Consider the following 15,429-nt stretch of genomic DNA (forward strand, 5'->3'; position numbering starts at 1 on the left):
ATTTTTCAATAAATATTATTTATAATGTACTGCACTTTTATTTTATTGTTTTCTTTTAATCGGATAAACCAAACTTAGCAAGTCATTTAAATTGTAAAAAAAAATCTATAAACAAAAAATAGCATCCTTAGAAACTACGCCGCGATGGTGCCTGAAGAGAGAAAAATATTATTTTGAAGCACTTTGTAAACTGTTCGATAACAGTACTTCCTCCAAGCTATTAATTAGCCTCTGTGGAAATCTCTTTATATCTTGCTACATCTCTCACAGAATCTTTCGAGCAAAAGTAATGCGTATTTATTTTAGTAATTTTAGCTTGACTTTTCAAAAAAATGCTGATGATGATTACATAGAATTCTAAACTGTTATATAATTGACTAAATTGTTTAATAATATCTGTTTAATCACCTGTTTAACGAATCATAATTGTAAGAATATTGGATGATAATATTCTAGATGTCCCATGTAATACGAAATACCCAATAACGGTTAGTCTGTAAGCATGTGGGTTCTACAGTTTTTACGTAATTTATTTCGTACGTATGTGTTTACTGCAGACTCGCTTGTAGTTATTTTTAATGAATTGGTTCTAAACCTTATCCTGCTTTTCATAATGTTTTTGGACTTCTGGACCAACTAGGCAGACCGTAGAAGGGTGATGAAAAGTGTTCTAGTTAATATGCAAAGGCTCGGTGGTGGGGGGCGTTTGGTAGGATTCGTAATTGTAGGATTTGTCTTGTGAAGGTAAACACCCCGCCTCAATATCACAACCATCATCCCTTCCTTGTGTACATGAAACCTTGCCTCCCAACCCCTCTTTCTCTGGCAAAATTAATAAGGATACGCGGAGAGATTCACAGAGAAAAGTCGATTGCTCAAAAACAAATGTAGCAGCAAGACACTTAAATTAATGGTACAATTATAATTTATTAGTAAGTGCTACTTCCAGTTACGTTCTCTTTATGTGAACATTTCATGTGAAGTTAATGTACTGTAGTTAAAGAATATATATATTCTTGTGCTTAATTATGGTATTAGATCTAAGTAGATCAGGGATGTGGCTATCGAAAGATAACTGTGATAAGTTTGCCAAGCTTTCGCCGTATTCCTTTCGCCTTTATCAGCACTTTACAATTGGTAAAAAAGAACATTTTTTAAAAGAAAAATATTACCATATATTTCAACAAAAATTAAATTAGATTAATTGCCTTGTGGAAGGTGAAATACATACACCGAAAGCTTGCCAAAACTTATAAATTATAATAGCCATGTTAGGGGCGTCGGTGGCCGCAACGGTTTAGGCGTTGACACGGCGCTCATCAATGTAAGGTAAAGGTCCCGGGTTCGAATCCAGCGGCCAGCCATGTTTATCTTTTTTAAGTATGTTTTACTACTATTTTATGGTCCATTTTATATTATAAATAGTTGGATAAGTTGAAGATGATACAGATAATTTTGTCAGCTCGAATCGATAGGTATGAGGAGAAATGCGAACGTAAAGTAGGCCACAAGAATGAAATGCACATGTCTAGTTATTAATGGATTAGTTTTGCGTTGATAAGAAGTCGAACAATACAGCCATTGTCTCAGATGAGACTAGACGCTTATCTATCCTTATAACTTTCCTCGAAGATTTTATCTCCAACATGGAGTCCATTACCTGCAACACTTGTCGGCTTTGCTACTTTGCGTCGATAGTAGCGAATAACGCCGTAACTATATTTCATAAAATCATGATATTTGCCCAAATTTTCACAGCTTTCAAACAAAGCGTCTAGTTGTAAGAAGTATTGTTATTCACAGTGATAACAGGTATAAAAAAAGTGCGATCATAAGAACCTTACATGATATGTACTACGGGTTTAGTCTGTTTCTGCAAAATAAGTTGTTTCGCGTGAAACAGTGTATTGTATTTAGTTTAATGTATAATCTTTGTACAATCGGCGCGTAGTTAGACGTTAAGCCCTCTTGTATGACAAGAATCGTGAATTTCTCCGTGTGATCTGAGATTGATGAACCTGTAATTTAGCTCTCACCGATTCATCCTCTAGCTGGTTTGGTTTGTCAAACGAATTTCGGCATTTCACCAACTTCAGTGCTGGGTCTAACCACCAAATCCATCAACAAACCAAGATAATTCCGCCACACGCCCCTCCTCTCTTGACCGTAATAATAACATTTACTTCATGGAAATCAACCAGATCGCATCTGACAGACCAGACTAGGTTGATTTGAATGCTGCAATTTTTCTTATTTATTTTTTTACACTTCAAATAATGTGACAAGTAAAAGAGTTGAAACAACACGCAGAATGTACAAACGTACATACAAACGGACGTGTAAGGCGGCCATCCAGTGATGACAGTTTGCCAAAGAGTTGCGATCTCTTTGCGACCATCCCGAGACGACAACGTTACGCAACTAAGAGGTCGCGGGGCCATAGTAGAACTCCGTAATCGGCATTCTATCACTGTTGAGATACATCAAAACTTCAAAAAGTTAGAAATGTTAATGCCATTTTACATACTGTAAGGCGAAGACTTTCAGAAGCTGGATTTTGTGCGAGGAGGCCTGCCACTCGCCCAGTACTTCTGACAAGCAGAGAACAGCTCGGTTAGGTTTCGCGAAAAATCACATCAATTCGTCTGAGTAAGATTGGATTAAAATCTTGTTTTCAGATGAGTCAAGGTTTCGTTTGAAGTCTTCTGACATCCAAGAGAGGGTTTAGAAAAAACCCCGCAATATATCCCCGAAACATTTCCATTACGGAGAAGCTGTGGAGGTGGTGGAGTTACGATTTGGGCAGGTATTTCTATGGAAGGTCGCACAAACTGGATCTTCACCGAGGGTTCCCTAATAGTTGCGCTATAATTGAAAAGGTTTTATCAGAAGATGTTGTTCTTTATATGCCCCTAATTGGTGATGGTTTTATTTTTATGCATGATAATGAAAGGCCCCTTATAGCTAGAAGGGTTGATGACTACTTGCTTCAATTCAATGTTTGGAGGGCCAGCAAGTAGTCCCGACCTTTGGGACGAGTTGTAAAGAGAGTTTGCAGGAATTGAGAATAGTATCCAAGAATGTTGGAGGAGTATGGAAATAGTCACAGCACTACATTCTAAACCTCATAAAATCGACGACACATCGAATGCAACGGAGGAAATACTCCGTACTGCATTGAATATTTTCTTCCCGCAAAGCAACATTTTTGGGACAATTGTTTCACTAAGTTTAATTGTTTATTTAATTTTTTTAATCAGCCAGTTTGTTTATTTTTCTATAAATTGGCTGTATTTTTTTTTAAATAGCCAATGAACAACAAAAAAATAAAATTATAACGATTGCAAGTATTTACAAAAAAAAAAAAAAAAGAGGGGGGCCATATTTGCCCCTTAGTGAATATTTATATTTCGAATTAGATTAGTGAACCTTGGTTATCTCCTAGCAAGCTAGGATTCGATTGTATAAGTGATTTTGTGAATTATGTGAAGCTGTAACGAATGAGGATTGATGTCGCATACGCTCGGGTGAGTCGAGGAAAAAAATTGTTTTGTACAATTTGGAAGTGACCTCCGTAAGCTATAATTTGAGTAGTAATGTAGATGGTGGGATGCCATCAAGCCTTCCACACGCACCGGGTGCCATACAATGTCAAATTTGGGAAAGGATTGCGATATGTCCAGGAAGACATCTGGCCAATATTGCTTAGCTCAATACCGGCGGCAATGGAGTTTGCAACGTGATGAGCTTGATCGAATGGTCGTATGGCAACTGCGAATAATAATAAGAAGAAGAAGAAAAAGACGAAGAATATATTTATTATTAAACATAAGTAACAGTTTCCAATATATTTTCAATAAATTTTAAGCTCAGCAAATTAGACTTTCTATGGAAGGTCACACAAACTGGATCTTCACCGAGGGTTCCCTAATAGTTGCGCTATAATTGAAGAGGTTTTATCAGAAGAAGATGTTCGTAATTGGTGTTGGTTTTATTTTTATGCAAAATTCATAAGCTAAAATAATAATCTAAACTGAAAATAGTATTCTTTTCCATCTAGTAATACAAAGTTAATCTTAGAACATGAAATAATGTTTAAAAAACTCTAATATACCCAATTTAACAACGGACAACAAAATTAGTAATTAAACTCCCTTATATTACGTTGTACTTGTATTCCTAGAGAACTACTTCCCATGTATAGATGGCGAAAATCGTCCATTTCAGTGCATTCACGAAAAAAAAGTTGAAGATAAAAGTTGAAGATCCTCCCTGGCGTTCAAATTGCACATAGAACATCTTTCCCTGAGAGGTTCCTTTCTCAACCGGGGCAAATAATTGAGAAATAGTAATTTCCCTCTCAGCTTGAAAAAACCACCTCTATCGTCAAAATTCAATCCAGATTCACTGCAGCCAAAAACACTGAATTCTATATCTGACTCCAACAGGGTTCTATACAGAAGAAAGTGCTCAGATTGCATAGCATTCCTCAAGTAATTATCTTCAATAATTGAAGATAATGCCCTCTACTACTAGTCTGTTTAATTTCTAGATTTTTTAAAGTAAAACATGGCAATAATGTAAGTAAAATTAAAAATTCGAAACATTTGCATAATAATAATGTTAATTTTGTAATATCTCAATTAAGAAAATAAAAGGCAAATGAAATTAGCCCAATATCATAAAGCGATGAAGTCAATAATTAAAAACAAGCTGGATCGTGGTTCGACACCCCTTTCTCCGAACTGAATCTTCTAATCTGAATTTCCTCTGACACCTGTTGGATCTTTGAAGGGCTCACCCTTAATGAAACACTTTTAAATTTATCCACCCTACCAGAACCGAATTGATAATTTGAATTCTTATTGAAACAGCGTTTGACAAAAGTATTTGTATACATAATAATTTGAAAACGTGTTGTAAAGTGGCCTTCTTTTGGGTGTTGTAATGAAATTACCTTGTCATTTGGCGTAATGGAACTTGTGATAAATATTATATTATTTAGGGCGTCACATGCTTTAGTCAAGCTCCTCTTCTTGAAATCATTGTTTTGATCCGACCAGCGAGAATAGAATAACATATTAGTCGGACTAAATAACATGTTTTTTTCTCGACAGGGGCATCCGACAGCTTGGTCATTTCAGCCCCGAAGCACTAGCAACATATTGCTACACACTCGATATACAATCACACCAATAAATACATTCATACCTATATACATTGCTCGCAATCATACTGTTTGGTAGATGTGTCTTGTATGAGTGAATGTATTTATTGGTGTGAATGGGGAGGGGCTGATGGCGAGGTAGCTTCTCCATCGCCTCTCAGGTTGTGTGTATGACTTGGGCCGTTGACGGAAATTTTATAAAAATGCCCGATCTAAATTGTGATTGTCGATGGACCACAATTTAGATTAGATTATTATGGGGAACAGATAGATGGCGGAATATCGAGTAATCCATCTGCCAAACAGAAAGAGTGTGATCAATGTATGTTGGTGTGAATGTACTACTCGATATTTCTCCATCTACCTGTTCACTACAATAAACTACTCTAATTTGGGGAAGATGGGGTACTTTAAATGTTTTCCGCCACAAGTCACGCACGCAACATGAGGGGCGAAGTAGATGCTACTTCACCATCAGCCCCTCCCATTCACACCAATAAATACATTCACACCAACATACATTGATCACACTCTTTCTGTTTGGTACATGGATTACTCGATATTCGTACATCATCTACATAGCCAGGTAGTCGAATTGACGAGGTTTTTGGACGATTTTGTTACAACTGACGATATTTCACAATCTAATTGCATTGACCTGCGTACAGATGGTGAAAAACCAATGACTGGCCACTCTTCGCATTAGTTCCAATTGTTACTTTTGAATTTGGCTCGTTTTACCTACCTATCGACTCCGTTCTGTCCAATTTGATTTTTGGATTTTGTAAATAAAATTAAGCATATCAATCTAATGTTTGTGTTTATGGTGATATCCCCCTGCATCGTCTAAATAGGAATCGGCTGGTTAATTTATAAAACTTTCATTTACTACATACTATAAGTACCTAATTTGAAATACTTAAATGAGAGGGTCCGCCCTGAATTTTGTCTGTGAAAGGGGTCCGCTGGCTAAAACGTTTGCGAAGCCCTGATATAGACTAACTTTAATATTCTAAACCTCTAAGGAATAGTGTGTTCTACGAATGAATAAAGAAATAAATTAAAAATTAAAAAACTTCAACTTAAACATTCAAATCGATTAACACTGTTGTATGTGAATAACAACAGGGTAAAGATCACCAGTTTTATTTCTTCATTATTGCAAGAGTGAGATTGTTCTGATCCAACAGGTGTCTCAGGGAATTCAGTTTGGAAGATTGAGGCGGCAGGAAGGGGCCGTGGATTCACGATGCAGGTTTTAACCAGCAATTAATGTTTTACTTTTGTTGTCTTCTTTTGGCTTTTATTTTATTTTAATTTGGGATTGGTAGTTACTTCTTATTAAAATGTATAGCTCTTGTTTACATTATTTATTTTTCTTATGGGACCGCCTTTTTAAGCTCTCTGAGCTCCTCTTCCTCAGCCAATCTACTACATTATACAATTTTTATCAGTTTTTACATTCCCCAGTTTTAGTGGTCCGCTTGACCAAATAATATCTATCAATTAATTAATCTGTATTTAAGGTATTGGTTGAGATAAAAAAGACAGTGTCACGAGCGGGATTCGAACCCACGACCTTCGGCTAAATACGCCGCTTCTCTACCACTTGAGCTATCGTGACATTTAATTGAAAACTTCTTAAACTTTAAAAAATATGATATAATGCTTACATATAAGTACATGTAGTAAAGTACATATAGATATGTACTGGTGTACGTGTGTGTGGTACTTGTTTGGCTGTTTTATTGTCCTTCCTCTATTTTTCTTTCCCAAGATCGTTCGTTATCCAATACATGTCTGCCCGGTCATGTCATTTTCACCTCTATACTTGATTTTGGTAAACAATTGTTGTTATACGTTGTTAATATATTATTTATTTTTAGTTATTTTATTTATTTATTTTAATTATTTTTATTATATTTTTGCACTTTGCAATGGCCATATATCTATTCTTCTTTACGTTTACACACACTATTTTTGCACTATTATTGTAAAAATTTATGTACAGTTCATGTTTTCTCGCCATTCAAATATATTTTCATTACTGACCAGTACTACAATTTTTATATTTTTAAATTAAATTGTCGGTTTTTCTTCTAAAATATGTGTCATATACCCATTATTATTATTTTGTAATATCCCATTTTTGGTAGTATTTATATTCATATTTTTATATTTCAGTTATGTCAGGCTATTTTTTGTTAATTTAAGCGTAATTTCTGTAAATATCTTATTTGAAATGACTCATTGAACTAACAAAGGTTAAGGTACGAAGGAATTTAAAGTGTTTATTCTCCATCGGCAGGTCTAAGTTCTAAGGGTAATATAAAAGGGATTAGAATTCCCTTATCGCCTCATGGAAGTATACACGTAGACAATTCTGCGCCTAGGAAGTTTCAACTTAGGGAAATTTGCAAAGAGGATTGGCTATGACACGCTGTGTTTCATAGCCAATGCAGGCAACTGACCGAAATTGCCAAGTTTGCCTTCTTTCAAATTTCACCGCCGATTTCTTGGGTCAAATCTGACATGTTATGCAAATTTTAATTTATGTTTACCTCTCTCGGAATACATGAATAACCTCCGCAATACATAAAAAAATAAGAAATCTCACTCAGATAAAATGCCTGCTAAGAAAGAATCATATGTGAAGGCAATTCCAAGAGTACAATAATTTGTAGGAGAGTACATCCTCGCCAAATCTTTCATACCTCGGAAAGTCTTTATTATTTCATGATTTAAGTCCATGGTAAACTTAAACGTCCGTTAAACATGTTGCAGTACTGTAACTTAGAATTTCAAAAATGGCTTCTAATAAAAATATTCATATAAAAAATCTAATAATACATAAATTATAAAATTATCGAAAGAATGGTACTTCTTGTTAATATGACAATCATTCATACCGCATTATAGGACAGTCAGTTTTATTGTACATATTATTGGGTTGTCCGGAAAATAATGCAGGATTTTGGTATTAAACAAAAAAAAATAAACTAGTTACTTTAAAGCAATGTTCTTTAATCAAAATAATTTCCCATACTCTCAATACATTTCTCCCAACGTGTTGGTAACTTATTAATTCCGTCTGAGTAGAATTCAGAATTTTTAGAATTGATAAAGTCAATAAATGCATTTTCCAGTTCCGTTTGATTTTTGAATATTATGTGTTGTAAGTAGTGGTCCAGGTGTCTAAAAAAATGGTAGTCAGTAGGCGAGAGGTCCGGAGAGTAGGGTGGGTGAGGCAAAGTTTCATAGCCAAGCTCCAATAATTTTTGTGACGTTACACGTGACACATGTGGTCGAGCGTTGTCATGCAACAAAATGGGCCCTTTCCGATTGACCAAAGAGGGCTTCATTACTGCCAATTTCTGATGCATGGTATTAATTTGGTTACAGTATGATTCAGCATTGATGGTTTCGCCAGGATTTAAGAAGCTGTAGTGTATTAAACCAAATGAAGCCCACCATACCGTAACCATTACCTTTTTTTGATGAGTTGGGGGCTTTGGAAAATGTATTGGAGCTTCTCCTTTGTCGAGCCACTGTCCAGAACGTCTAGTGTTATCGTAGAGAATCCACTTTTCGTCACATGTAACAATTCTGGCCAGAAATGGGTCATTTTTGTTTCGACAAAGAAGTGATGCACAAACATCAAAGCGCTGATTTTTTTGGCGATCGTTTAATGAGTGTGGAACCCAATTTTCGAGTTTTTTCACTTTTCCAATCGCCTTGAGGTGGTCAGCGACGGTCGTTTTACTGACTTTGAGTTGCTCTGCAAGTTCTCGAACAGTTGTTTTGGGGTTTTCTTCCACCACTGATAGCAGAACATCATCATTAAGAGAGGAAGGCCTTCCACGACCTTCTTCATCTTCAAGGCTGAAATCTCCCTCCCGAAATTTTTTAAACCACCTTTGCACAGTGCACTCATTAACACAACCCTCGCCCCAGACTTGGTTAATGTTTCTAGCCGTTTGGGCTCCGCTTCGGCCGAGTTTAAACTCGTAAAAGAAAATCGTACGAAATTCTCGCTTTGACATTATAAGGATGACTGAATTATTTCCAAGTAGCGGAATGACAATATCATTTGGAAGAGGATTAATAAGTGTTGACATTCATACAAATGAGTAATCCTGTAAACGTAAACAGAATATTTTATATAGATTTTTTTAAATGAAAACTTAAAATCCTGCATTATTTTCCGGACAACCCAATAGTATACATAATAGGTTTTTGATATGAGTTGTTACCAACTAATAAATGTTTTTATTAGAAAAATGGACATGTACGATTTTCTCGGGTTGTAGCTTTCCTTGTGTTCGATATCACGTTTTTCAACCTTGCAAAGGAGGTTTCACTAATAACAAGACTAAAAATTGTAAGTGAATATGTCTTTGTAATCCTTATAAAATGAGGCAACATTGGTGAAATCCCGAAAAAGTCATTGCACGAGCCACAATTGAGTATTAAAAAAAAAGGTTAAATAATGAAAAATAATATAGTTTGCAAAATAATGGTCAGATTTGTATTTTAATGCCGTTAAAGTTGAGAAATTACGACTATATGTGAAAAAATCTGATTTTAGACTAAAATCACAAAAATGTTAATATCTGACGAAAGAGTCAAGATAAACACCTCATTCTGGTGGCATTGAACTATGTTTTGTTTACTGAATCCACCATGACAGTATTGACATTTAACCCTGTAACACCCTGTATAATATCACTGTAAAATAGTTACGTTTGACTGGATACTTTCCGTGTATTTAACATGAATAGATTAATTTAAAAAAGGTAATAAAAATTATAATTTTATATCGTAACGAATCACGCGCCTTTAGGGAGTTCTCGAAGAACGACTCGATTGGCAGCCTTTCAGATGTTTTTAATGTTTAGTTTGATTTATTCAATTAACAATTGTGGTGATAGTTCATATTTCTATTTTATCAATATCCTTCCTGTGTGTTTCTCAGTGGTCATGATATTTATCTTTGTTGAAATAGGTTGACATCGATTTCACAAAAACAAGTGAGTTCACAAAGACTCATAATTATTATTTAATTGATTATGATATTGACTCGATTGCGAGAGCAATATTATGCGTTTGTGTAACCGAACGGATGGAACGGTATTTAAATAGATTAAAGTAGTTTTAAGTACTGAGAGTAATAGTAAGGAATGGAATGCTATGAATTATCATTTCGATCAATATTCTTTGAACAAAGGACATTATCACAGCCGAGCGTTATTGTAATTAATTCGAAATTATGGAAACAAGTTTTAGGTTCTTCCATGTCGAACTCGCAAAACACAGTCGTTCCTCCACCAGCATTAACGAATGTACAGATCCAACGCTTGATCAACATCTGTTGCAAATCGAAAACGAGGCCTGGAGTTTAAATCACAATTTAAAGGGTGCTCGGATGCTGGATTAATAAACTGCAGCCGCGTAAATCAAACGTAATAAGCCGAAGGTAGGGCGTATTCATGCTTCATAATTTCCTCAAATTAGCGAAAAGCGCGACGACGTAAAACCGAGCTGCTGAAAGATCATTAATGTTGTATAAATCCGAGATCGTTAAATGCGTTTTACGCTTCGGACGTGAATCGCCATCCAATTATAACTTCCACATTAGTTAGTAACGATTGCATTGTATACAAACAAATCACTTTGTTCAAACGGTAAACGAAACAGATGTTAAAATAAAGAAAACTACAATTTTGTATTTTATATCGTAATATAAAGGTTTTAAGAAAGTTTAACAAAACAATAAGCAATGTACCATAGTTTTGAAAATTTTTGTAAAAACACAGTCTGAGAATAACTTCTTGGTTTATAAATCAAATATTGAATGAATTATTACCAAAATGCCTAAAATAAATGATACTACATCAATTTAAAAACAATGTACAAAAGAATCGTACAAAATAATTAATTACAGTAAAGCTTGTGTCTTATAAACGTTACTGTAATTTATAAAAAGTAAAATAAAATTAATTTTAGTAGAAGCAGAACAACAATATTGTAAAAACATACGTACAGAGACAAAAAAAACATGAATAAAATTAAAATAAACCATACAAACCGTGAAGAAGGTGATGTGGGTTTGGCATGTAGATGTGTAATTATTTTTGCTGTTATTGTAAAATTCATAGCATACCCTATCAGGACCAGGCGCCTTATTGCTTTTAGTTTTTGTTTAAACTAAATTCAGTTCCGATAATTCAAACTCGTTGTCTAATAGTAGTAATAAGGTCTACAAAGTTCTGCTTCCTAATATTCGGATCGATTTCCTCACTGCTCCTGAAGTTATTGCTTTCGAAGGATTTTACGGATTCCCAGAACTGGTTACAGTCCGTTACATTACTAATTTTCTTTAGTAGAACTGCATAGAATCACTCTGCATAATTTCTGGCAGTACTATCAAACTTGATAAATTAGTTGTAGTAGCTCTTCTTACCGCTGCTAGTTTCGATCTTCTCAATCGTACTACTGTAGGGAAGTCTGAACCTTTCAGTTTATATAATTTAGGCAAAATATTATTGACATTTGTCAGTTGTTCGATTCAACAAGAATCAATGATTTCTGATTGAAAATGCTCTGCTCACCAAACGATTCGCTCGCACCCAAATATTTATGCATAAATCAACGATCATCGCAGGGAAATTTCCGTTCTCTTCATTCCGTTTATTTATACTTAACTTTAAATAAAATTATTTAAAATCATTTTCATGTACATTTGCGTAAATTAGTAATATGTTCACTGAGTTGGAACGTACTATAAGTTTGCATCCCATTAGCTGTCCTGAAGTTAGTTAATTCAATAAACTAGCTGTCATACGGTATTGTACATTATGTATTAATTTTACGCATACTGAAATTAAATTAACTGCTATACATCAATGTTTTATTATAGGTCTTAGTTGCTAATACATTGACCAGAATGCAGTGGGTCACTGAGATATTTCGTTGGAAGGTATTTTTTGAGGTACGGTTCTGTCGTGTTTAGGTACGTGGTCCTTGACTAAATCGTACATACGAAGGTTCTCTTCTTATTATACTCAGCAACAACAAGATTTTGCCTGGTCTGTATAGTTAGCACAGAGTGAGTTACTTCTCCCTACCCACAATTTTTTACCCGAAGCATTTTTTATAAATTTCCTGAAACATGACAGTTTTTAATGTTTAATTAGTTTTTGTAAACTATTTTGACTTGAAGGAAGTCTGCACTTAATAGCATCTTTAAAATTTTAAATAAGAATGTAAACTTCGTTATTTATAATTTGTAACAGGTTTTTTTAACTTTGGATTCATTGAACAAATCAGTTTTTAATTTTGAAATCGCTTTATGACTTACAGGTCAATTGAAAAACTTTTTTCACGAGAGTTCGTAACAGCGCAGGTCATACCAACCCTCGAGGTTCCGGTGTATAAAAAATGCCCATTCGTATGTACAGTGATAAGCGCCGTGTCAATGCTTAACCGTTGTGGCATTGGCGCCCTCTAATTGAATAACTGATTTGACTATTTTCCGAGAACGTTGTTAAAATGTTAAAATTGTAGTTTTAGTTGGTGGACGATTAAACAACAAAATGTTTTGTCCACAAATCACACCAAAAGTTGCTCCATTTTTTCCGCAAAAACCTATTCTTCGATCTTTGTGGAACTAGAGTAATTCTGGCACGAAATGGATATTGTACGGCTTGAATCGCTGGACGTCGACACTCTCATCAGTTGTTTGAGAGATCTCACACAGTTGTGATTTGGGTTGCACAGTTGGGTGCAAAATGAAATGCGCAAATCGCAGGGTATCATGAGTGATTTTAGTAAATAGTAATTGTAGTAACTATGTGAATTACGGTGAAGAGATTTGTGCTTTGTTATGTAATTTGCATGAATATTGTCGGTCCTTTCAAATTATCCATTAAATCCCTGAAGTATTTACGACACACGGATCGCTCCGAGTGACGTTAGCTGTATTGTCTCAGTTTCACATAAATTGTTATTTATAGATTAACAAAAATATTGTTTTTGGTGTATTAATTTCATTGTTACTTAAGATAAAACAAAACTGTACTATGACGCAGAATATTCTAATTTGGTATGATTTAAAAATAAAAATCAAGAAAATACTGCTTTTTTTGTATATTTTAATAAACATTCTGTAAGCAAAACAGGTCAGAAAATGGTCAAAACTTGGATTTGACCTCATTGTCGTGACTAGGGTTATTAAACTCTTAGATATCAACTTTCGGGAAATCGGTGTAAATAAATTTTTTGAATGATAATTTCAACGACCTTCTGTCTGACGTTCTTGGTGCAAGCTATAACATATTTTTTGTCAATTCGCAGGATTTTCAAGGTTGATAATTCGTTTTAAAGAAATTGTCAAGTACATTTTAAATACCACTTCCTTAACTATAAAAATATTAAAATCGGTCTATTATTTACATTTAAAAAACGAAGGTTAATTTCGTACAAAACTATTTTCTTATTTTATGTATTTTCTTATAGAAATCTTTTGCATATGAATTAATTATTTTGTATAAGTATATTTGTATCATGGTTCATACCCCGTTAAAAAGCTACATTTCTTTTCTTTATGATATGTTTGAGGTTAAAGTCCTTTTAGCCATTTTTTCATTACAGCCGTTTCAATCAGATATTCCGAGAATGACTTCTTAAAAATAGAAAACAATTTTAGGGGTCAAAAAATCGATAAATTTAAATTCAAACAAAAATTTAATTTAGGGGGCTCTAGAGGTGCTAAAACGAAATATTAGTTTCAAAAACGTTATGGCCTAGTTTACTTAAAAAATATTTTGGAATTTTGTTCCGTAAAATGATATATTTACATTGTTTATTTGAATAAGTAGAACGGCAAAATAAAAATATTAAAAAATTTAGTGCAATTTCAACTTTCCAAATTTTTTGGCGAAACGTGGGTCTATTCACAAGAAGTGTGTTGTCCATTATTTTAGAGTGTAGAATCACCAAAAAAGTTTAGTCCAAATCCGTGACACAGCAATCTGGTCGTCCTCTTGTCAGTGCCCTTCCTCTAGAGCACGGACCATTTCGAATTAAAAACGTAACACCGCAAAAGTCCATAAAAATAAACTGCGCTTTCTGAGGCCATGATTTTTTTTCTTATTTAATTAATATCCCATCTGCCAGGTTCATTTTACTGTCAACTTTTTTAAAATTATTAAGACTAAGAAGTCTCCCGGTATGTTACGTTTGTATATAGTCCCCACCAAAACCTACTTCTCACATAACTATGTGACAGAAAGTAAATATAAATTGTTTCTTTGTAGTATACCAGCTCTATATTAACGACAGTGGATAACATTGCACATCAAAAGTGCGGTTTGACAAGTATGAACAATCCTATAGAGTGTGCTATTGAGGTGAAATTTTATATTGATTTGCAGCTCTCCTAGTGCTAAAATTTAAAGTTATAAAATAAATTGTACAAGTACTTAAAATTTACTAATAAATAATGCATTGTATGACAGAATTTTATCATTAGATCGCGTTAGACGTTTACTTAACTAACGTTCAAATTTAACCACTTATGAGGTTGAATTGTCCCATACAAAGAAAGTACTCAGTGGAAGCGTTCTGAAATAGAGGACGGTCAAAAATATAGTCCCTAGGAAGGCTGCGTTACTAAGTTAAGCGGTTTAGTTTGCCAAAGTCGTCCCCCTATTTTGTCCGTCTAGCTGAGTTTCTCCCTATTTATATCCATGATGCGTTTTGAATACATTATCAGTAGAGACTTTGCTATGGTTGCAACGTGATGTACGGTACGGGGTAACAAATCTATTCCTCACTTGCTCATGAAGCATAATCGTACATATTGAAATTATTAAATTCTAAGGATTTTATCTTTCTGTAATCAACACCAATAAGATCACGAATTTTCAATCGTACCAAAATGTTGATATTGCTACGTTTCATTACATGATTTCTGGTGTAACACTATCGGCTAAACCTATTGTAATTAAGAGGGACATTTTGAATTAATTGTTAAAATTCGACTAAACAAAATATGTATTATTCGGAAATTGTGAGATGCGGTCTGGTGTGATGTAGGTTTCAGAAAATCATTTTCTTTATCGTGTCTCTTTATTTTATTTATTGAGATCATCTTCAGGGCCTGGGATTTACAAATATTGTTTAAATGTAACAAATACACGTAGGATGTGGAAAAAAGTGAATTTATACAATGCAAAAAAATATTTTTTATGTTCATAAGT

At 34.2% G+C, this 15,429-nt stretch overlaps 1 protein-coding gene across 2 annotated transcripts in view; it reads right to left on the reverse strand.

Annotated features, from left to right (window-relative positions):
• Positions 1-15,429, reverse strand: part of LOC106668828 (lachesin-like) — a 179,274-nt gene that overhangs the window by 41,857 nt on the left and 121,988 nt on the right. The window lies entirely within an intron of this gene.

Source organism: Cimex lectularius, unplaced genomic scaffold (genome assembly GCF_000648675.2).
Source record: "Cimex lectularius strain Harlan isolate CLEC.00 unplaced genomic scaffold, Clec_2.1 scaffold155, whole genome shotgun sequence".
Taxonomy (NCBI): Eukaryota; Metazoa; Arthropoda; class Insecta; order Hemiptera; family Cimicidae; genus Cimex; species Cimex lectularius.